This window comes from Heterocephalus glaber, unplaced genomic scaffold, assembly GCF_053883595.1.
Source record: "Heterocephalus glaber isolate CG9 unplaced genomic scaffold, H.glaber_assembly_v1.0 deba00000331, whole genome shotgun sequence".
Taxonomy (NCBI): Eukaryota; Metazoa; Chordata; class Mammalia; order Rodentia; family Bathyergidae; genus Heterocephalus; species Heterocephalus glaber.
Genome location: NW_028258142.1, coordinates 10,153,880 through 10,178,467, shown reverse-complemented (window position 1 = coordinate 10,178,467; position 24,588 = coordinate 10,153,880). Strand labels below are relative to the sequence as shown.

The window sequence follows — 24,588 nt, the reverse complement described above, 5'->3', positions numbered from 1 at the left end:
TCTGATCTTTTTAAGATCTTTATAGATTCTAGATAGCAGACCTTTGTCTGAAGAACAACAGGTGAAAATTTTTTCCCATATTGTGGATTGTCTCTTCACACTGTTGGTGGTTTTGCTTGCTATGCAGAAGCTTTTTAATAAGAAGAGAGCCCATTTATTGATTGTGCTAGTTCATGGACAACTGAGGTTTTGTTCATAAAATATTCTCCTACACCAATGTCTTCAAGAGTTCTACCTAACCTCTGTTCCAGCTGGTTCAGCGTTTCCAGTTTAATATTTAAATCTTTTCTCCATTTTGATTTTCATTTAGTGCATGCTGAGAGATATAGTTCTAGTCTTAATCTTTGGCAAGTTGAACGCCAATTCAGCACCATTTATTAAGGAGGCTATCTTTCCTTCAGTGAGGGTGTTTGGATCCTTTGTCAAAGATGAGGTGGCTGAGTGTGTCTGGAGTTGTTTCTGCATTTTCTAATCTGTTCCACTGGTCCTCAGGTCTGTTTCTTTGCCAGTACCATGTGGTTTTTATCACAATACCTTTGTAGTATAGTTGCAAGTTGGGGTTTGTGATATCCACTGTCATGTCTCCATTACCTAGAATTGCTTTTACTATTCTAGGTCTCTTTTTGTTCCAAATGAATTTTTTGATTGTTTACTCCAGGTCCATGAAGCATGCTGCTGGAATTTCAATTGGGATTGCATTGAATCTCTATAGCAGTTTTGGAAGTATTGCCATTTTCACTATGTTGATTCTTCCTACCCAGGAGCAAGGGATGTCTTTCCATTTTCTGATATCACCTTCAATCTCTCTTTCAGAGTGCTATAGTTTTCAGACTAGAGGTCTTTGATTTCTTTTGTTAGATTGATTCCTATGTATTTCAGTTTTTTGGATACTATTGTGAAATGAATTTTTTGTGCTATTTCTCTCTCAGTATGTCTATTGTTAATGTAGAAGAAAGCTACTGATTTTTGCATGTTAACCTTGTATCTAGCTACTTTACTGAATTTGGTTATCAAGTCTAGAAGACTTTTGGCGGGGTTCTTAGGGTCTTCTATATAGAGATTCATGTCATCTGCAAATAATGATAATTTGACTTCTTTTCCTATCTTTATTTCTTTTATTTCTTTCTCTTGTCTAATTGCTGTAGTTAATGTTTCCAAAACTATATTTAACAGGAGCAGTGATAGTGAACATTCTTATCTTGTTCTTGATTTTAGTGAGAAGGATTTCAGTTTTTGACCATTTAGTATGATATTGGTCGTTGGTTTTTCACAGATGGCTTTTTTCATATAGAGATAGAGATGGTGTATTCCAATTTTTTATAGGTTTTTTTTATCATAAATAAATGTTGCATTTTGTCGTATGCTTTTTCTGTATCTATTGAGATGATAATATGGTTTTTGTCCTTGGCTCTATTGATATAGTGTATTAGATTGATTAATTTGTGTATGTTGAACCATCCCTGCATCTCTGGGATGAATCCCACTTGGTCAGGGTGTATGATCTTCTTGATGATCTTCTGCATTCTATTTGCCAGTATCTTATTAAGGATTTTTGCATCTATATTCATTAGAGAGATTTGCCTATAGTTCTCTTTTTTGGTTGAGTCTTTCTTTGCTTTGGGCTCAAGGTGATGCTTGCTTCCAGGAATGAATTTGGAAGTATTATTTGGCTTTCAATTTCATTGAAGAGTTTAAACAGTAGTAGTATTAGTTCTTCTCTAAATGCCTTGTAGAATTCAGCAGTGAAGCCATCAGAGCTTGGGCTTTTCCTAGTTGGTAAGTTTTTTTTGTTGTTTGTTTTTTGTTTCCAGGTATCGAACTCAGGACCTTGTGCTTGCAAGGCAGGCATTGGAACATCCAAACTATATCTCCAGCCCTAGTTGGTAAGTTTTAATTGGATTTTGAATTTCATTGGTTGATACTGGGTTGTTTAGAATTTTTATTGCTTCTTTGTTCAACTTTGGTAATTCATACTTATCTAGGAATCTGTCCATTTCTTCTGTATTTTCCATCTTATTGGCATATACGTTTTCAAAGTAGGTATTGATGATCCTCTGGATTTCTGCTATGTCCATTGTAATTTCATCCTTTTCATCTGTAGTTGCATGAATTTGGGCCTTTTCTTTCCTTTTTCTGATAAGGGAAGCTAAGGGTTTGCCAATTTTGTTTATTCTTTTGGAGAACCAACTCTTGGGTTCTTTAATTTTTTGTATCATTCTCTTAGTCTCCATTGCATTGATTTGTGCTCTGATATTTATAATTTCCTCCCTTGTATGAGCTTTGGCTTTGTCCTGCTCTTCTCTTTCTAGAAGGTTCAGTTTCAGCATCAGTTTGTTTAATTAGGCTTGCTCTGTTTTCCTAATATGAGTGTTTACTGCTATGCATTTCCCTCATAAGGCTGTTTTCATTTTGTCCCATAGATTCCGATATATTGTATTGTCATTGTCATTTAATTGTAGGAACTATCTGATTTCTTGTTTAATTTCCCCTGTGATCTATTGGTTATTCAGAAGTGTGTTGTTCAATTTCCATGTGTTTATGAAATTCTTGCAGTTTCTTTTGCTATTGATCTCCAATTTCATTGTGCTATTGTCTAACAATATACAGTGGATAACATCAATTCCTTTGCATTTACTTCAATATGTTCTATGAGTGAGTTTGTGGTCAATTTTGCAGAATTACCCATGTGGAGCTGAAAAGAATGTGTATTCTGATTTTGTGGGGTGGAACACTCTGTGAACATCTGTTAAGTTCATTTGTCCAAGAGTTTGATTGAGTGCTATTATTTTGATGGTTATTTTTTGTCTAGTTGATCTATCTATTTGTGACAGTGGGGTACTGAGGTCCCCCACTACTATTGCATTAGTGCTCATTTGATTTTTCATGTCTGTTAGTATTTGTTTTATATAGTTGGGCACAGTAGTGTTTGGTACATATATGTTTATGATTGTCATCTCTTTCTCTTGGATTGTTCCTTTTACAAGGATGTAGTGTCCTTCTTTGTCTCTCTTAATCAGTTTTGGTTTGAAATCCACTTGGTATTCAAAGAGAATAGCTACTCCTGCTTTTTTGGGGGTTCTCGTCACATGGAGTATTGTTTTCCTCCCTTTAACTTTCAGTCTTCTAGTTTTGTTTTGAATTGTGTGTTTCTTGTATGCAGCATATTGTTGGATCTTGCTTCTTGACACATTCTGCCTGTCTATTTCTTTTGATTGGTGAATTGAGACCATTAATATTGATGGTTATAACTGATAAGTATTGAGTTATCATTGTCATGACTTTTTCTTTTTTTTTTTTTATCCTCCCCCTTTGCTTTTAATTTCTTGTCTTGCCTGGTGGATTCATTCTGCTAGGCTTCCTAGGGTTTTGATCCTTTTTGTCTTTTCCTAGGATTTTCTCTAAAATTTTTTGGAGTGCTGGTTTGGTATTCATGAAGTTCCTAATGTGCTCTTTGTCATGAAAGTATCTTATTTCTCCATCAATTTTGAAAGATAGTTTTGCAGGGTACATCAATCTGCTTTGGAGGGTGTCTTCTTTTAGTGCTTAAAATACATCACTCCAAGCTCTTCTTGCCTTGCAGGTTTGTGTTGAGAAGTTGGCTATGATTCTGATGGGCTTTCCTTGTATGTGTTTTGTTTATTTCCTCTAACAGGTTATAGAATTTTGTTCTTCTGATGGGTTTCTGGAATCTTAACTATTATATGCCTATGTGTAGATGTTTTCTGATCAAGGCTAGTTGGAGTCCTATATGCCTAACTTGTTTGTAGGTCAAGTTCTTTTCCCCTACTCGGGAAGTTTTCTGCCATCACTTCTGAGAACAGGTTTTTTTTATATCATCTGCACTCTCTCCTGTTTCTTTATTGACTCTCATCAGTCTTATTTTATTTTTCTTTGCATTGTCTAGCAGCTGCTGGATTAATTTCTCATGGTCCCTTACAATTTTAAAGAAATTTTTCTTTTCCTGGTCACTAATTGTAATCTTATCTTCTATATCTAAAATTCTGTCCTCACATTAGCTAATTCTTCTCCATAAACTTTTAATGGGGTTTTTAATCTCCTGGTGTAGTAGCTTCTTTAAAAAATAAACAAGACTAAAGTTACATTAACATTACCGATACTGCATTTCAGAATTTAAAGAAACAATGATAAAAAACAGGTAGCCATTGGAATATTGCAAAATAATTGTTGTTATTTGAAGTTTAAAAATGAAGAAACTCATGCAGTGCAGGAACCACCATTTCAGGAAGTTTCCTAAAAATGGATGAAGCCCCAATAAGCATGGCAGAATCATGTTGCACAGGATTAATTTCAGGTAAATGGCACCCTCACCTTTTTGCCCTGCTGTAAACAGAGGCCCTTGTAGCATATTGTACTTAAACACATAGGGAGTGACCAGGAAACTAATCCCTCCCTGATGGTCCATCTGTTTGTTCTCAGACTAGGAGAAGATAAAAAGCAACCTTTGTCTGAATTGGGAATTATCAGGGACACATCAAGTGTGAGTGAACCCAGAGTTCTCCAGGGAGAAACATGCTAGTGGAGCAGAGCAGTTAATGTTGTGAACTGTAGCAGCTGATTAGAACCTCAAGAGACAATGTGGAGAAGGATGGCAGTGGGGAAGGTAGAGAGTGCAACCTTAGCACTCCCACCCTCAGACTGCTTCCAGTGGCTGAGAGAAGAGAGAGACATGCCAGCAGAGTGGAACAGAGGAGGCTGTGCAAAAGCCAGGAGGGGCCAACCTAACTTAGGTCTAAGGCCAGCCTTGGACTATCTTTTTCTAGGGGTTCCTGGTATTGAAAGCCTACAGCAGGTAGGTGAGCAATATCTGCACATATATACAGGGTAACGAAACTACATGGGCAGACTGCCAAGGGACATCCAGAGTGTTACTGCATGAAGACTTGGGCCCCAGGCCCCAGAGCCAGAAGTCAATATCAACCTGCAAGTCTGTGGACCTGAAAAAGCAGAGTTAGTGCCTGATGACCCTAATGTAGGCTGAATAGGAGTGCCCTGCACCTAACACTAACCCTACCTCAAACTGGGTTAGGTCACCCAACACAGATTTGGACTCTGACTTAGACACTACTACAGAACTGAGGAAACCAGAAAATGGCTGCAGGCCTTTGGTCAGAGAAACTTCATGTTTTTAAAAAATTTTTGATTGTTTATATTTTTTATTTCTGTTGTATGTTTTGTTCCTCATTTTTTATTTTTCTTATTTCTCAAGTATCTTTTTTGATTTTTTTTATTTTCTTATGATAGTGGATATTGTCCTTAGTTTTGTCTGATTTGCTTTGATCTTTTGCCTTCTCTTTTATTCTTCCTCTCCTTTCTTCTTCTCCAGTTTGACAAAGATTGACTGACTTCATTTGTCCCTCCTTGGTTCTAATATCTTCCTTTTCATTGATTTCTCTATTTTCCCACTTACTCTCCTTAATCCCCCTCCCCCAAGGTAAAATCACTCTACTAAGGAGAACACAAATTCTTGGTTTGGGTTGGATTTTGTTATATAATTATAGATCTTCCTCCTATGGTTAATGGTACCAAATTAATAATTACCATAGTTTGTCAGTTTCTAGGCTGTGCTTGATGCTATTGTTATTGCTAATTGCACTACTTTAGCTAGGGTGTCATGCTTTCATGATCAATTGTTCTTTTTTGCATGACAACACTGTGATTTCCTGGTGTCATAATCATTACCACAGTCGAGTAACAGAGGACAGGGTACTGGGCCAAATAGACAGCGAATTCTCATCCCTAACAAAGTAAGAAGGCAGGATCTTGGGACAGGCTCAAAGGTCTAGAATAGTCACTTCCTAGAGAGGCCTCCATACTAGTGATAAAGCTACCTGCCATAAGCAATTTACAAGCATCAGCAGAGAAAACAAATTTTAAAAATTAGATAATTTCAAGATGCAAAAGATGCAAACCCAGAACTACAGCCCTCCCAGGGTAAGTTCAGGGGACCATGACGGGGAGGAAATCAGAAGCCACCCACCTAAATTTTCTGAAATGTAGTAGCAGAAGTAACAAAACAGATAAATGAGGCTATAGTAAAGATCAGATGAGAAATAATTTCTCAGGTAAAAAAAAGATGGCAATCACAATGAAGGACTTGGTTAGGGAATCTAGTATAGATACAGATAAAAAAAAATAGAGAACTTTAGGAAAATGATGGAAACTATGAATGTCCAACATTGGAAAGAATGGAATCCATGAAACAGATTCAAACAGATATCTAGGAGGTTAAAAATTGTAATGAATGTATACATAGCAGAATGAAACTGTGAAGATAGAATATCATATCTAGAAAAAAGGATCACCATTAGCAATCATAAGAAAGGTTTTCTTAAAAATTGCAAGGGAAGAAGAAAAATCAATCCAGCAAGATGATGCACAGAAGAACAATGGAAGATTAATCAGAGTCAATGAAAAATCAGGAGACAGCTCAAATGACATAAAAATATCTGTTCAGAGAAGTAATGACAGAAAACTTCCCAAGCATGGAAAAAGAGTTTGACATACAGGTAAGTGAGGCATATAGAATTCTAATTAGCCATAACCAGAAAAAAAGCTACACCAAGAAATGAAAGTCAAGATTCCAGAAATTTAGTATGAGAACAGATAGTAAAAGGTGTTAAAGAAAGGAAACAAATCACCTATAAAGGAAAGTTCAACAGAATCAGAGCAGACTTCTCAACACGAACACTTAAGGCAAGGAGAGTTTGGAGTGAAGTATTTTAAGTCCTTAAAGAAAACAATCTCTAACCCAGACTGATGTACGCTGCAAAGCTATCTTTCAAAATTGATGAAGAAATAAGATACTTCCATGATAAAGAGCAAAAGAATTAAAATAATCATACCACAACTATATATGTGAACTCATGTTTATAGCAGCTCAGTTTATAATAGCTAAAGCTTGGAAACAGCCCAAGTGCCCATCAAGTGGAAACTGGATAAAGAAGATGTGTTTTTTTTTTTTTTAATAAAATGGAGTAATGCTCAGCCATAAAGAACAAGAAACTAGAGACATTTATAGCTAAATGGATGCATATTGAGGACATACTCTTAAGTGAAGTAAATAGGACACACGTGTAAATAGTGAATAGTTTCTCTAGTGTGAGAAACTGAAAATGTAAGTAAGGATTAAAATGATTAAAATGAATAATTGAAAATTTGAAATAGGAAGAAAATGTCCAAAGGGGTAGGGGAAGTGGGAGGGGAAGGGGAAAGGATAGAAGGGAAAGGAAAAATTATGAGAAAAGGAAAAAATGGAAACAACGTCTTTGTAAATAGGGAAAGGTCGGGGGGAGGGAGTACAGGTAATCGGGAAAAAATAAGAAGTAAGATACATTATGTACAGGTACAAGCACCCAATGATAAATGTAAATGTATTGTATACCTAAAATGTACCGATAAAAGAATTTAAGCAAAAACCCCCCCAAAAACAAAGAACACCTGAAGAAATTCATGAGCACCAAACCAGCACTCCAAAATGTTTTGAAGGCTATTCTAGAAAGAGATAAGTAAGGTAGCAATTCCATGAACACAAATAGAAAGGATCTACCAGCTAGGGGAAGCAATTAAACAGAGGGGAAATAAAGGAAACCAACAATAAGAAAATAATACGACAAGATTAAGTCAATGCCTATCATTTATAACTGCCAATGTAAATGGTTTCAATTCACCAATCAAAACAAATAGACTAGGGCTGGGAATTTAGCTCAGTGGTGTCACACCTGCCTCTCAAATGCAAGGTTCTGAGTTCGATACCTGCTACAAAATAAAATAAATAAAGAAAGAAATAGACTAGAAGAATGGATCAAGAAACAAGATCCAACAATGCACTGTATGCAAGAAACACATTTAACTCAAAAAGAAATTAATAGACTGAAAGTCAAAGGATGAAAAACAATAGTTCATGTGACAAGAACCCAGAAAAAAGTTGGAGTCGCTATTCTATTTTCAAACGAAGTGAATTTTAAGCCAAGACTGATCAAGAGAGACATACTTGTTAAATGAACACTCCAAGATGAAGAGATAACAATCATAAATATATATACACTAAATACTGGCACATATAAGTATATAGAACAAATATTAATGGATATGAAAAATCCATAAAATCCATAAATGAGCACTAACACAATTATATTGGAGGGCCTCAATACACCATTGTCACAAATAGACATCAGAATGCACATTCTTCTCAGCTGTTCATGGGACATTCTCCAAAATAGGCCACATACTAGCTCATAGAACATGCTTAAGTAAATGCAAAGAAACTGAAATTTTCCCATGCATATTATCAGACCATAGTTTAATAAAAATGGAAATCAATGGCAGAAGAAGCCACAAAAACTACAAAACACATAAGAATTAAATAATGTCTTTCTGAACAACAAATTGGTCACAGACAAAATTAAAGAAAAAATTAGACAGTTTCTACAATTAAATGAAAATGTCAATACAACATACCAGAACTTATGGAACACGATGAAAGCAGTACTATGAGAGAAATTTATAGTGGTGAATTCTTCCATCAGGAAAAAAGAGTAAACTCAAATAAACAACCGAATGTTGACCCACAACCTTCTAGAAAAAGAAGAACAAGTCAAGCTGAAAGCTCATAGGAGGGAGCAAATTATAAAGACCACAGCAGAAATTAATGCAATGGAGACTAAGAAAACAATACAAAGAATCAATGAATCAGAGTTGGTTCTTTCAAAGATTAAACAAAATTGACAAATCTTTAGCCAATCTTATCAAAAAAGGAGAGAAAAAGTCTCAAATCTATGAAATTAAGAATGAAATGGGTGAAATCATAACAGATCCTGTGGAAATGCAGATCATCAATACCTACTTTGAGAACCTGTATTCAAATAAGATGGAAAACACACAAAAAATAGACAAATTCCTAGATATATATGAATTACTATAGCTGAATTAAGAATATACAAATATTCTAAATAACCAAATATCAGTCAATGAAAGTGATGTAATTAAAAAACGACCAACAAAGAAAAGCCAAAGTCCTGATGGATTCACTGCTGAATTCTTCAAGAAATTTAGAGCATATCTAATGCTGCTACTCCTGAAACTTTTTAATGAAATTAAAAGGGACCAATACTCCCAAACTCATTCCTGGAAGCAAGCATTACCCTGATACCAAAACCAGAAAAAGGGTCCAATTATAAAAAAGGCCAATCTCTTTCTTGAACATAGATGCAAAAATCCTCAATAAGGTACTCACAAACAGGATGCAACAAATCATCAAGAAGATTATACACCCTGACTTAGTAGGATTCATCCCCGGGATGCAGGGATGGTTCAATATATGCAAATTAATAAATATAATAAACCATATCAACAGCACCAATGAGAAAAAACAACATGATCATATCACTTGGGACAGAAAAAGTATTTGACAGAATCCAACATGCATGAAAAAAACCCTACAGAAAATTGGAATAGATGGTCTTTATCTCAATCTGATAAAAGTCATCTATCACAAACCAATATCTTTTTTGCGGGGGGGGGGGATACTGGAGATTGAACACAGGACCTTGCACTTTTGAAGCAGGAGTGGTGCCTCTGAGCTAAATCCCCAGCTCAATATTAAATGGTTAAAACTGAACATTTTCACTGTAAACTCAGGAGCAAAACAAGGATGTCCACAATCACCTCTCCTATTCAATATAGACTGGAAACACTAGCCAGAGAAATTAGACATGAAAGAAATAAAAGGAACAAGGATAAGAAAGGAAGAAGTTAAATTATGATTATTTGTGGATGACTTGGTACTCTACATAGAAGGCCTCAAAAACTCCACCAAAAGACTTCTAGATTTGATAACCAAATTCAACAGTGCAGCTGGATACAAAGTCAACACTTAAAAATCAATAGCATTCCTGTTCACAAATAACAAACTCACAGAAAGAAAAATTAAGGAAACCACATCCTTCAAAATAGCATGGGAAAAAATGAGATACTTAGGAATCAATCTAATGAAGGAAGTAAAAGACCTTCATTACTATGAAACCACAGTACTATGAAAAATGATATCAAAGAAGATATTAGAAAATGGAAATATATCCCTCATTCTTGGGTAGGAAGAACCAATATAGTGAAAATGATCATACTTCCAAAAACTACCATACAGATTTAATGCAATTCCAATCAAAATATGAACAACATACCTCATAGAATAAAAAAAATTATAATCCTTAAATTAATTTGGAAGCAGATGAGACTTAGAATAGCAAAAGCAATTCTGGGCAACCAAGGCAAGCCAGGAGGGCATCACAATTCCTGACTTGAAATTATACTACAAAGCTATTGTGCTAAAAACAGCATGGTACTGGCAAAGAAACAGACATGAGGATCAATGGAACACATTAGAAGATATGAAAGCAACTTCACATACACTTATCTTGGACAAAAGGGCCAAACATGATCACTGGAAGAAAGATAGCCTCTTTAATAAGTGGTGCTGGAAATACTGGCTTTCCACATGCCAAAGATTAAACCTTGACCTGTATATCTCACCATGCACCAAATTAAAATAAAAATGGATCAAAGACCTAAGTATTAAAAAAGAAACCCTAAGTCTTTTGGAAGATAGAATAGGTAAAATTCTTGAAGATATAGGTGTAGGCAAAGACTTTATGAAAACAACCCTCAATTGTATAGGAAATAATACAAAGTATCAACAACTGAGGTCTCATCTTATTAAAGAGCTTTGGCACAGCAAAACAAACCACCAACACAGTAAAGACAATCCACAGAGTGGGAAAATTTTTTTCTAGCTGTTCGTCAGACAAAGGGCTAACATCTAGACTATGTAAAGAACTTAAAAAAAAATCAAACTTCCCAAATTTAAAGACTCAATCCAAAAATATGCATCTGAAATGAACAGACACTATTCAGATGAAAAAGTACAAATGGCAAATAAATATATGAAAAAATATTCAAGATCACTGGTTATTCAAGAGATGCAAATTAAAACAGTTCTGAGATTCTATCTCATTCCAGAAAGAATGGCTGCTATCAAGATAATGAATGCTGGAAGGCTGTGGGAAAAAAGGAACCCTTCACTGTTGGTGAGAGTGTAGACTGGTGCAACCTGGTGGAAATCAGTGTGGAGATTGTTCAAAAAACTGGAACTAGAGGTTCAATTTAACCCATCTATTCCCCTTCTTGGTATTTTCCTGGAAGAATTGAAGGCATCATACCCCAGTGATAACTTTGTTTATTGAAGCATTATTTCTGATAGCTAAATTGTGAAAACAGCCCAAATGCCCATCAATGGATGAATGGATAAAGAAGATGTGGTATTTTTATAGAATTTTTATGCTGCTAATTTTTATATAATTTTATACTACTCTGCTATAAAGAATGATAAATGTGGGCTGTGGATTTAGCTCAGTGGTTCCACTGCCTGCCTTGCAAATGCAAGGTCCCAAGTTCTATTCCCAGTACCAAAAAAAAAAAAGAATGATAAATGTGAGGCACTTGTAGATAGATGGATGCACCTTGAGACCATACTCTTAAGTAAAATAAATTGGACATACATGTTTAAATATTGCATTGTTTCTCTGTTGTGAGAAACCAAAAGTATAAATAAGGACCAAAATATATCATAGATACTGGGAAATGGGAAAAAAATGTTCCAATGGGAAGGGGAACCAAGGAGGGGGGAAGGGGAAAACAAGGAAGGCAAAAAGAAAAAAAGAGAATGGAAGGAAAAAATTGGAACCAAAGCTTTTACAAAAAACAAGGAGAAGGGGGATTGAAGGGAGGTGAGGGGAATGGGTAAAAAAAAAAAATCAAGATATATCATGTACAGGTACAAATTCTCTATGATGAATATTATCATCATGTGTATCTAAAATGTACCAATCAAATGAATATTTTTTAAAAAGAAAATAAGGAAAATAAGTATAAGAAGAAAATGAAAAAGAAATGAGGAAATGAATACAAAACAGTTTATTCACTTGGGCTTAAGTAATGAATAAAAGAGCTGGCATCTGAGTCATTTCACAACTCCAGTGGCCTCTATTTGTAGTAATAAGTGTAGGCATAAAAACATATTAGATAGAGAAAAAGTAATATTTAAATGCACTAAAATACAAATTAATAGAAGTGGGATATTCATTTGCTGTCACTTTTTCTGTCCAGACTTAAATTTATTTGCACATTGTTGTAATTATAGTGGACACCCGTTTAAAAATTATTTACCTCTTATTTTGACCCAGAGTCTCATCTTTAAATGTTGCTGTTGCAGACATCTTTTTGCATTTTCTTTTAGTATTTTTTTTAGAACAAATTCTACAAGAGAAGTTTCAGTTCAAGAGGGATACTTTTATGTTTCCCATTATATACTGACAAATTGATCTTCAAATGTTTCATTTTGATTAAACTGCACTTCATAGTAAACACTACTTCTTTGTAACACTACCATAATTATTTACCTTGTAAATCATTTTTAATGAGGTCACATTTACTATTAGTTTGTTTTAAAGTATAACATGTGGGAGATGAAGCTTAACAATTACTAATATTAAAAAAGACAAAAAGTTTTATTATCGAGTCTAAGTTTTATATATGGCAGAGTGAAAAATTTAACAGAAAGACAGTATGATCTTGATCTTCTCAAAAATGGAATTTAATTCTAATACTCTGAATCCATAATTTATTCAGTCACTCCCAGAAAACTAAATTCAATGCCTCCTTCATAACATTTATTCATTATATAATGGTAAAATCAAGTGTTGCTTTCAGTTTTCATTGGTATTGTTTTAAAAATAAAAAATACAATTTCTTTTAAAGTGAATGACATGGACATTGAAAGGCTTAAGAAGTTAACATGTTAAGAACAGTTAAAAACAAGATAATAGTTGGCAGAGAAGAAAATAAGAGAACATGATATTCTTAATCTCAAAAGGCATATTATTTAGCCCCAAGTGGTAGAATTAGAAACAATACAAGTTGCATTTTATGTAGTGTGAATTTAATATGAGGAGAAACTTTCTGACAAATTAGATAAATACTAATCCATGACAAGTGCTACAGAACTGTTGGTCACTTTATCAGATATTCTAAATAGTTTTTGATGGAAAGTTATATTTATAAACTTAATTTTTATCACTATGTTGCTCTGTGCTGTTCCAACTTTTCTTGAGTATATTCAATATATCTCAGATGCCAGGGCACATTAGAATCCCATCTCCATGCAACACAAATTAGAAATGGGTCAACAAAAGTGATGATAATGCTGTTGTGCAAAATTATATTTCAAATAATAGCATTAATCAATTGCATTTATTTGTCTCTGAATCGCTAAAATGCTTAAAGTTTTTCTTTGTGTTGCTTAAAACAAAGTAATCAATGAGATTTTGTCATTGGTTTTGAATTTTTTTATAACCAGGAAAGAAATGGAAAGCAATGTTTTCAGAAGAGATTTGTTGCATTTTTTGAGTTTTTGACTTCTCCTAAAGATAAATAACAGTCACCATCCACAGATTTAACCAACTTCAAGTTAAAAAATACTTCTAAGAATACATACTTACTGAATATGTATTGACTATTTTCTTGATATTATTTTTTGAACAATATAGTATAACAACCATTTATATAGCATTTACAGAATATAAGGTATTATAAGTAATGTAGAAATGACAAAGTTTAGGGGACAATTTGACTAGGTTATAGTATTTACACATAATTCTTTAATTGTCAATAAATATAATTTGATTCAAAGTTATTTTCATGCGTTGATTCTTTGAAACATCTAAATAATGGAATTTTAACATTCAAATATTTCAAGGAAGTATTCTAAACTCTATATTTTTTCCATAGTAAATCATGTTTTCTCTATCACTATATTAAGACAAAATATTTTATAGTTGATTAAAATAGTAGTTATTACTATAGATCAATCAGTTCATTTCTTTTGATATACTGTTTTATTTGTTATTCATATGAGATATTAAGTAATAAAATAAGAAACCAGTAAAGTTTGCATATAGTTTTTGGAAACCTTGGATAAAAAAGGATAAAATGGGATTGACATTTCTTTAGTAAGTAGCTTAAAGATAGGGGTGAGAATACTATTAATATATGTTTTAAAGTTTATTGCACTTTGAATAACTGACTTTGAAAAATGACTCTCAGGGACTTGGAGTGTGTTGTGTGCTAGACAGATGCAGTCATGCATGTACAGGTGGATAGTTCATGGTACTTATCAGGAAGAAAGCAAACTAGTTCTTGTGGCCCTATAAATCATGTACAAATCTGAGGGATTCATTCTGATCATAAATCACTTTGTAAGGTGTAAATGCTTTAGTTTTCCCATAACCCTTTAGGTGTATAAACTAAAAAGTCCTAAACAAATGAATAGTCTGCATAAGGAAGCAATTTACCTGTTACATAATTATCTCACTCTGGAGGTTTTCAGCAAGTTTCCAGCTTGTTGACTAAACAAGAACAACACACATAGGAACAGATTTTTTTATGGTGATAAAAATAGGTTTCTATTCTCCTCATTTTTCTACCATGAATCAATTTTTAAAGTAAATAAATTTATTCATGCAGGTTTATGTTGGTAGCTTTGTTTGTTGTCTTTGTTTTTTGAATTAATTTTTGAAAGTTCCAAATTCCTAAATCTTTTTCACCTAGGTGAAAAAACAAGGTGTCTTCTCCCAAAGGGTCAGTAAAAAATGAACAACATAGATCCTCTCCTTTCTCATAGACCTGATACTGCAAACAGATCATGCATGTCCTTTTGCATTTTAAAAGGAAATAGATTTATTCTAAAATGGATGTAGCTTCTAGATGCCCTGTTATAAAATGGATGCTTCAAAAAGAAAACAAAAGCAAATGAAAAATAACAAAGCAATTCTCTTTTTTTGTTTCTCAAAGGCTTTAATTTTTAGTTTATAGCTAGTTATGTTATCTTGGTTCATGTCAGAATATTTCTTATAAATGAAATGAAATAAGTGTGTGTATGCATATATCTGAGGTGGGGATAGTTTTAGGTATTAGATACACCCCATTTCATTTATTTTATTAACTAAGAGCATGACAGCGTTTTTTAGAAGTTAGATATGCACTGACAATATTCAATGCTCACTTTTACCATTTTCCAAGAACATAATATATTTTAATTAACTACTATCACCATCATGCTAAATACTCCCATCACAGAAATGAAAACTATGTGAGGTAATGAACATTTTCATTAGTGATATTTAACCATTCCATGATGTATATATACTTCAAAACATCATGATGTACACAACACATAAAATTTTATCTGTTAATTTAAAGTAAATTTTAAAAATATGTTAGAGTTATAAATAATAGTTTTATCTTGTTATTTTAAAAAAGTATTTTCAACGTATCTTAGAACAGTCTTGGAACTTTATTTTAACTACCTGAGTAAGGATTTTACCTGCTCAAGTATTATATCTTTGCCTTTCACAAATTCTTTCTGTGGCTTTCTATCCCATGATAAAGGGTGTTCAAACAGTTGGAAATGAGTTAGACCAGTGGTTCCCAAGACTGAGCAGGCGCCAGAATCATCTGGAGAGCTTTTAAAATCAAGCTTGTTGGTCACTATCCTCAGAGTTTCAGGCTCTGTGCTTGAGATGGCACCTGAGATTCTGCACATCTGAACATTTCCAGGTATTTTGATAGGTCTGGTACAGAGAGCATGTGTGGAGAATTAAAATGAGAGATACATGATGCTTCCTGAAAAGTGCTTTTATTCTGCAGCTGCTCCAAATACCTTGCAGCAGGCTGTGGCTGTACCAGAAGCCCTACAGCTGACTGGGAGATATTTGCCTTGGGTGCAGCAGACTTCAATTACGAAACAATTGTAGGTAACTCTGCACTGTTACCCCTTTGCAGCCCTCCTCCTTGCAGCCGGGTCCATGAGAAGTCCCTCTCTTACCCATGGCGACCCTATATAAGCAGCCTCCCATGGGTCAGTCTGCACTGTTGCTCCTTATGCTGCAGTAGTGCCAGATAAGTTCTGATGAAGTTTCTGCCTGTTTTTTAATTATTGTTGCCTTGAGTAAAGCATGCTGAGCAGGGTAACACAAATGGCTATGGTGCCATATGTGGCTGGCAGGTAGATCTGGTAATACTGAACATGGCTGGCAGCCAGAGAGCAATGGAGAATTGCTGGGAGCCACTGTTTCTGGTGCCTAGAAGAGTTTTTGAGGAGCACAAGTAACTGCCACCCCTGAGTAGTAAACACTAAAAGATTGTTAACATTAAAAGAGTCACAATTTTTGAATGCATGATTTCTGTACAAATTGAGCAAAAGGACCCTCAGATGATTCATAACATCTTACTGGCCTGTATTGGGATCTTCCCCATTAGAGAGTACTGAATAAAGGACACACAATGGTGAAAGTCAATGTTTATCTTTTTTGAGGATAAGGATCCCCGAGCCAGTGGCAGAACCACTGGCATAGAATATTTTCTTAGATCCGGTCAAGGTGAGCTCAGTTTTGGGCCATTTATCAAATGTGAGTGCTCTTTCATTCCTCTCTGTTCTTCCTCCCATTTGTTAGGATCTTTTAGCCGAAGTACTGTCTGTGCAGTCTTCTTTAACCTGGGAAGACCTCATTTTTATTGCTGTCTTGTGGTCCCTAGCCGTCAAGATGGGATTTATTTATTTATTATTTTTGTTGTTTGTTTTCTTGGTACCAGGGATCAAACTCGGGTCCTTGCGCTTGCGCAGCAGGTGGCAAAACCACTGAGCTAAATCCCCAGCCCAAAATGGGATTTATTTTTAGTTGATAGTGAGTTCCTCAAGAGTCCCCATTTTATTCTGTTCGTTTTTGTGTCTTAGATCTTGTAACTGAGTTTGGGCTTTCATGGAAGAACTATAATTACTTTTTAGGATTCTAAGATTTATCTGCTACTATAGAGTAGTCACAAATATTTTGGAACTAAATGACCTGGGCTTAAATCTCATTTTTGTGGCTTTCCCTCTCTGTAACTGTGGGCAAGCTACTTAATCTCTCTGAGACTGAGTGAATATGGAACAATATGTTACTAATAATCAATTCTTTATAAGTTTTCTGTGAATGTTTCATGAGTTAACTTATGTAAAGATTTTGGAATCATATCTGTAAAGTATGTCGTTAGTTGAGTGATACCTCGGTTCAGAAATTTATATTCTTTCCACAATTCTGGTCGCAAACTGAATTAAATTCAAGGGTTAGTTTCAATGTTGACCTTATAGGGAAATTTGATTCTGTTCTTGTCTAATTCAGTTTACAACTAGAATCATGGAAAGAATTAAATTCATGAACCAAGGTACCACTCATGAATGTGGGCTACTACTATCACCAGACTATACTATCCACAATGGCAGCAATTTATGCTGAAGTATTTGTTGGGTCAATGCATTTCTGTGGCTCTGGAGGCTTGGTATTGGTCTCAGTCACTTGGAATTTGAATTACAAGTCACTTGAATTACAAGAAAATTTGTAGTTGAAAGATTATGTTAGCAAAAAATAAATCAACACAGTCATACATTCCTTCTTTTTCAATAAGAAGTGTTTATGGTTTTTAAATAGCCTCTATTTTAGGAGAGTTCTGTGTTTATAGAAAACTGAAGCAGAAAGTAAGATTTCTTTAGAACTTCTCACCCCATCTCATAGTCTCTCTTATTATTAACACCTTGCATTAGGATGGCATTTCCTTATAACTGATGAACAAATATTAATACATGTTATCCACAGTCTGTGGTTGATGTTATGCTCACTGTGTCTGTTGTGCAGTTCTGTGGATTTTGGAAAATTCATACTATCATGAATCCACTGTTACCTTTATACAGAGTAATCTCATCACCTTAAAAATGCTCTCTGTTCCATACATTCACCCCTGCCCAAACCTTGCCCTGAAAACTACTAATCTTTTAGCTATGTCAATGATGTTACCTTTCCAGAATATCATATAGTTTGAATCACATGGTATGCAGCCCTTTGATCTGGCTTCTTTTGCTGAGTGGTGTATATTCAATGTTCTTTCATATGTTCTCCTGACTTGATAGTTCCTTTCTTTTTGTCACTGAACAATATTCCATTGCACAGAGGTATTATGGCTTGCTTATGCATTTATCTATCTGCAATTATCCTCCAACTTTTGAAAGAAGCTAATAGGAAGTTTTAATGCAGGTTTTTGTGTGGAAAAAACCATTTTTCTCATTTGGATAAATATGTAGGGGCATAATTGTTGCATCCTAAGGTAAATGGATGTTTAGCTTTGTAAGGACCTGTCTTCCAAAGTATCTGTGCCATTTGCACTCTCACTAGCAATGACTTGAGTTCCTGTTACCTCATATTCTCACCAACATTTGATGTTGTCAGTACTTTGGATTTTAGCTGTTCTCAGAGGTATATGTTTGCACTGTTAAGCATGTCATGCCTATAAGATTTCCACTTGATTCCTCTTGGCTGTGTGCTGGGGAGGTGGTAAACTGCTGTTGACACACTTGTGTTTCCAGTATTAGTGGCTTTTTCAGGTTTCTAGCTGGAAGCCAAGTTCAAGACAGCTATGCCAATCAAGTGCATTAAATGAGGTACATGCTGTCACGATACCACAGGAACACCCTAATTAATTTTGGGAAGAGGCTAATGCAGGAAAAGAACTGATTTTAGACCTTATTGCTTTTAGACTGTAGAATTTCATAATACTCACCTTTATAGCATAGCATAGAGAGAAGAGAGAGGACCAGGAATGAAGCACCTTTTGTTAATTATCTGATTTGCCACTACTTAATCTGTTGACCTCAAGCAAGTCATTTAACCTCTGGAGCCCAGGAGAGTTGCACTATATTTTTTTAAAGCTCCAAACTCCTGTGATTCTAAAATCATTCTTACCACTGCTATATCAGTATAGAACAAGGGAAAGAGAGCCCACATAGCCCATGCTTTGAGGCAGGCATTATGTTTCATCAAGCAGAAAACCCTCTTGAGTTGTCGACAGCCTTTGAAGTGCATGAGATTTGTGACAGGTGGCCTAAGGTAAAGTTCTTGGGGGAAATGTTGAAAACTTCAAAAACAGGATCCATGGATTTTCATGACCCAAGCATGGGGATCAGAGCAAATAGCATCTTTGACTGGGTTAGAGAATTTATGATTAGCAGCCACATAGCAGCAGGGATTTGGGGAAAGGAGTAAATTACACCCATTTTAAGAGTCCTGGTTTACAAAAGTGTTCTGTCACACTGAGAGTCTTTAATTTTTTTCATTTTAGGTGAGGTTAGGAGGATTGTATGACAAGCAAATTAAAAACTGAATGGTGAGAAGAGGAACTCAGGGAAGGGCAGGGGAATGACAGAAAAAGGGCATCATCGGGTAGGATGATTATAGACTGTGCCTGTGGCTAAATGTGTTTTTTAGGGGCCAGTGAAATCACCCCCCTCCCTTTGAGGCTGAATGTCTGGCATGATATTGCTGGGAACAAAAAAGACAGCATTAAGAAAATGAAGAGTATCCCTCAAATGTTCCTGTCATGCTTACATCTTTCTCTGCAGCTACATTTCCCACAGAGCTAATTGGTAATTCTGGAAAGTCACTGGGGAGCATAAAGCCACATAGTTACAAGTGGAGCCCTGATGATTTTTACCAACTCCCTTGAGTCAGAGAATTGTCTTTAATGATAATCGCTGGTTTTAATAACTCTTCTTTATGAGAGTAAAGGAAGAGGATACCTGTTCATTCGTTAGGCCATTTTAATCTTTCTGTAATAGCTCCCCTGAGGCTTTCTCAATGTCTTCATCAAATTACCATCTCGATCTGCCTTTGCTGGGGGTGAGGCAAGTAAGGCCTCATCACAAAGAAAGCCAGCTGCAGTAGAGCAGTGCTGAGATGCCACACCATGGCAGTGGGGGCCTAAGTCCTGTGACAAATCCACCCCCTATTGGTGAATGGCTCAAACACAACCTAAGTTTATTTTTACGCACTTATGATATTGGGAAGGTCAAGTACATCAGCAAAGAATTTCTCTTCACCAGGGTCTCTGGCTTTGGAGTTTCAGGGCTCAGCCATCTTCACAGATGGCTTCTGAGGTCACTCTGAGGGAAATGTATATTCAAGACAAAGAAAATAGCATGGAGCAGTGGTACATTCAATATTTTTTTTTTTTTGGTACCAGGGATCGAACTTGGGTCAGTATTTTTATAGTACAGACCAGAAAGTGGCTCATATCTCTTCTCATATTGTCTTGGGCGGAGCTCAGTCACATGGCAACTTTAGTGGCAAAAATCTAGTCTTTGTCAGAGAAGCTATTTTTTAGTCCAATTCCACACTACAAATGAACATGCATACTTTTTGGACATTAAGTGACCATAACAGCATTTTATCAGTCAGACTAATTATATATTGTGGTTCATTATGGATGGGGTATGCTCTATGATCCTTGTTTCAGAAAGTAGAATATTTAAATATTTAATATGAATATTTTATATGGCATAGCAAGCATTTCCTTACACATTATGAGAAAGGACACTTGAGTGCATATCTCCTCCCATGGTCACAGTATGAAATGCAGAAAGCTCAACTGTTAATTCAGCTCACCTGGTTCTTCCCACACAGGACTTGATTTGATGGTAAAATTCTGAACAAGCTCTCTGATGGGGGTACAGGGAAGTCATGTCCTTTTTGTGGGCACATTCTCTTCTTTGGCTATTCACTGGCTTCATAGTAAACAGAAGGAATAGTGTATTGTGCTCAGAACAACCTCAAAGATGTTTCCTATACTTGACAGCTCTGTTTTTCCTTTTAGCCAATTTTGATTTAGACATTTGCATCAACTTTAACCCCTCCTGTTTAGAGCACTACATTTTTCCAATGATTTTTTCTTTTTTACCTTCAATGAGACCCTAATGGTCATGTGTGAGTGATGGAAGCCTCTAGTACGACATTAGTGTTTCTGCCCAATTCCAAATGACATTGTTCAGTTCTGCAAAATAAAACCTTTTCTTATTTTCTACTTTAAAACATTCATATCTTCTGGTCAGCTTTCATGTTGTTGGTACAAATACCAGATACCACATCTTGAAGGAGGAGAGATTTATTTGGCTCAAAGTTCCAGAAGTTTCAGTTCACTGCTAGCTCCAAAGCAGAAACATCCGGGTGGATGTGTGCAGTGGAGCAAAACTGCCCACTTTAGGGTGGCCAGGAAGCAGCACATAGGGAAGCACTCCTGAGAGAAAGGGACAGGGATCAGACATAGTCTGCAAGGTCACCCCTCCGTCACCCAACCAGACACACCCAATGATGTGCATTACTCGTGCCCTAGGTGGCTTTCAAGCCAACTAAGCTGACGCTCAAGATTGAATGTCACACCCTCTGCAACATGGAAGAAAACATTTTGCTAAAATAATAGCTAGGAGCAAAGTGTTAGGGACCAGTTATACATCAATGTTTTCCTGTCTCATTTGATAAACTGTCAAAAAAACCCCTGAAATGATTATGTCTCTAGATTGTTAACCGAATGACTCCTCTAGATTGTTAACCGAATGACTTCCTGGAACTGTTTTTCTAACTGTAGTCTCAGTGTTGTGCCCAATTACTCGTATACATTTGCATCAGATTTGGTGAGAATGTGTCTAGGGTTGTGTGGAGCACTGAGATCAGTCCCATTAGGAAGCATCTGTCCTCACACAGTCCCCCTTTCTGCATCCTTGGGCCACATCTACGGATAATAATCCCAGCAGCTAGGTTTGCATTTATTGCTGTTTTAGAAATCTGAGAACAAATGTTGGACAGGTCTGTCCAGTTCCCTCACGGGAAGTTTCCATCCTTTTCTCTTCCTCCTTTGTTATTTTCCTTATCATTTCCCTTCCAAGTTCATATTCACTCTGTCCTTCCTCTGAGCACCCATTCTCTTCTCATTGGAACATCCACCATTTGACGTAGTTTTTTATCTGCTCACATGAGAATATGATTATTTGAGAATTTCTAAAAATATGTAAGTAATTTGAGAGATGTATTTTGTAGCCAGGAAAAATTTTAGTTATTGTTAAGATTTCAGCTTCTGTAATGATTTCTTTCCACTTGTCCATCTTGTTTTGCTTTTTAAAATTACATTGGTCAAATTTACTTTCTATCTCTGGCTTATAGGATATGTTCATTTGTCTTTACAGAAAACTTACCTGGTTTTCTATTAACAATATCAATGTTTTATGAAGGATAGAAATTTCACTGATGCTATGCAAGTTATGCTCTTGAATAATCCATGATAACTATGTAAATTCCAAGATAGCATTCTAAAAATTTTGATGTACAGATTCATGTACATATAAATACATATTTTGTATTCTAGAGTGAAAAAAACTTTATCAGTGATTTTTCCAACTGTTGCTGGTTATATGAATTTTAGAAAGATTATTTAATCTTGATTTTGTATGCCATTTTTCCTGGTTATTTTCTTAGATCTTAAAAATGTTAATTTTTTTTCCTCCAATTCTCTATCCAATACTTTAATAGAAGTTGATATTTGGATATGCATAACTTCAGATACGATATTCAGTGGGACTTTGTCTTCCCCATATGAGCTGAAAACTACCTGTCTCCCATTATCAATCTTGATAAATGCCACTACCTCCACATCCAAACCAGTCATGGTTAATTCTTGCACCTCCTTTAGACCTTTCCACTTAAAGCAGTTCAGGAATTGGATCATTTTTGTTTCATTTCTACATTTGGCTCAAACTTTTCTTTCATCCTTGCTACGTGTGCCATTCAACATCCAATCAGAGAAATAGATTTATATATTTCTTTTCTGTCTCCTTGCTTCCTGCTATTTTCCAGTTGCCCCACACTTCTCTCCCTCGCTTATTTATTAAATAAAGGATTCCTTTCCAGGATCTATCCTGTAACTGCAGGGTCTGCTTCAGCAGTCTTTGTATTGTTTGTTGTTTTCTCCTCTGATGCTGGACAATGCAGGTCACTGCCACCTCCAAATGACCACCATCTTTTGCAGATGCAAATTTTTGCTTGGTCTCCTTGTTTCTGACTTTGTTCTGATGCTGTCTATTCCCCACAGAGCACTCAACGGCCCCTTTTTAATCTAGATCAGGTCACTTCACGTCTCTGCTTGAGCTAAGGTTTCCCCTTTCCACTCACATTGAAAATCATGGTACATCATAGTGATTTACGAGGCTCCGCACAAGCTCTTAATCACAATGTAAGCTGCCATGTAGATTATACAGCTGTTACACATTTCATGCAGAAAATTAAAACATAGTTACAAAATGAGGAAGGTGTGGGAAGCTTGGTTGCTGATTTGGTAGAATGGCACTCTACAAAAGGGTATCTTTCAAAGATGCTGAGGGTTCATGAGAGCTCCTAAAGTTCCTTATGTGCTTTGCATTTGATTTTAACATTTGAAGTCATTTCACTATCATTTCACTTAGGAAAATAATTCATGTTGCAATTTATTGTTTATGAAGATATTCCTAGAGCAGGAAGTGTTTTTTTTTGTGAAGTCTAATATTCACTTGTGTATTTCTAAATAATTATTTAAAATTATTAAACTAGTAAGTTATATTTGAAAGAAATTCACGTTTGGCTAGTCTTCATCCATGCTTATCAAACAAGTAACTGAACAACATTCATTTTGAAATGCAACAGGAACATATACAGTTTTTAAGCTATAGAGATGGGGCATAGTCATATTGTGCATTACTGCTCATTTCAGAATTATTCACACACATTTTATTTCTTTAAACAAACATCCTAATTCTAAAATAATTGGTCACAATTATCTTTCCTCTCTCCATATGTGTGTTCATAACGAGGTCTTCAAAGGGAAATAACCATTTGCAGAAATGATTATTAGCATTGTTTGATTGTGACAATTGTTCAATAAATTTGTTCCCTAAATAAAAAAATATCTTCTCTGTTCTACTTTTCTCCACATTCTACTTTTAAATATTTACTAATATTTAGGAATAGATGGCTAAAAAGGAGGAAAATAAAACTGAGACAGGTAAAGACCATTATTCAAAAATTCATAACAATTGTTTTAAATATTTTATTTTCAAAGATTTTAATATGAAAGATTTACTTCTATAGTCCTATGAATGACCTAATCAGCAGGAAAAACTTAATAAAGAACAAAATAATATACCAATTATAAAATATTTATAAGGTAGAATTGATAGATATATTAAGAACTTATTTTTTAAACCTTATTTAAAGCATAAATTTTGAGACACCCTGTCAAGAAAAAAAATTACAGCCACCTAAGGATTAGTAAAATGTACTCTGGCTGAATCTGGGCTGATCATGGAAGCATGCTTTTGGATGCTGTAAGGTGTCACTGGTCCCTTCCTCTTGGGCACTGTGCCCCTGTTCTGCTTCCTGGCTGCCTGAGCTAAGCCATTTTACTCTGCCACATTCTTCTGCCACGATGTTCATGCATTGGAGCCAGCTGACCACATGCTGAATTCCCTGAAACCTTGATCTAAATTAAATGTCTTCTCCTTTAGGTTTTGTGTATCAACATTGTGTCCTCCAGCAGCAGGAAAACTCATCAATGGCTTTTATATTTTATAAA

The 24,588-nt window shown here is 35.3% G+C and overlaps 1 long non-coding RNA gene across 6 annotated transcripts in view; it reads left to right on the top strand.

Annotated features, from left to right (window-relative positions):
• LOC147830026 (uncharacterized) overlaps positions 1-24,588 on the top strand; it is a 145,160-nt gene that overhangs the window by 30,954 nt on the left and 89,618 nt on the right. For all 6 annotated transcript variants that reach the window (XR_015443110.1, XR_015443113.1, XR_015443116.1 and 3 more), the window contains exon 3: positions 1,812-1,883. This is a non-coding gene — a long non-coding RNA (uncharacterized LOC147830026). The remainder of the gene's footprint in view (positions 1-1,811; positions 1,884-24,588) is intronic.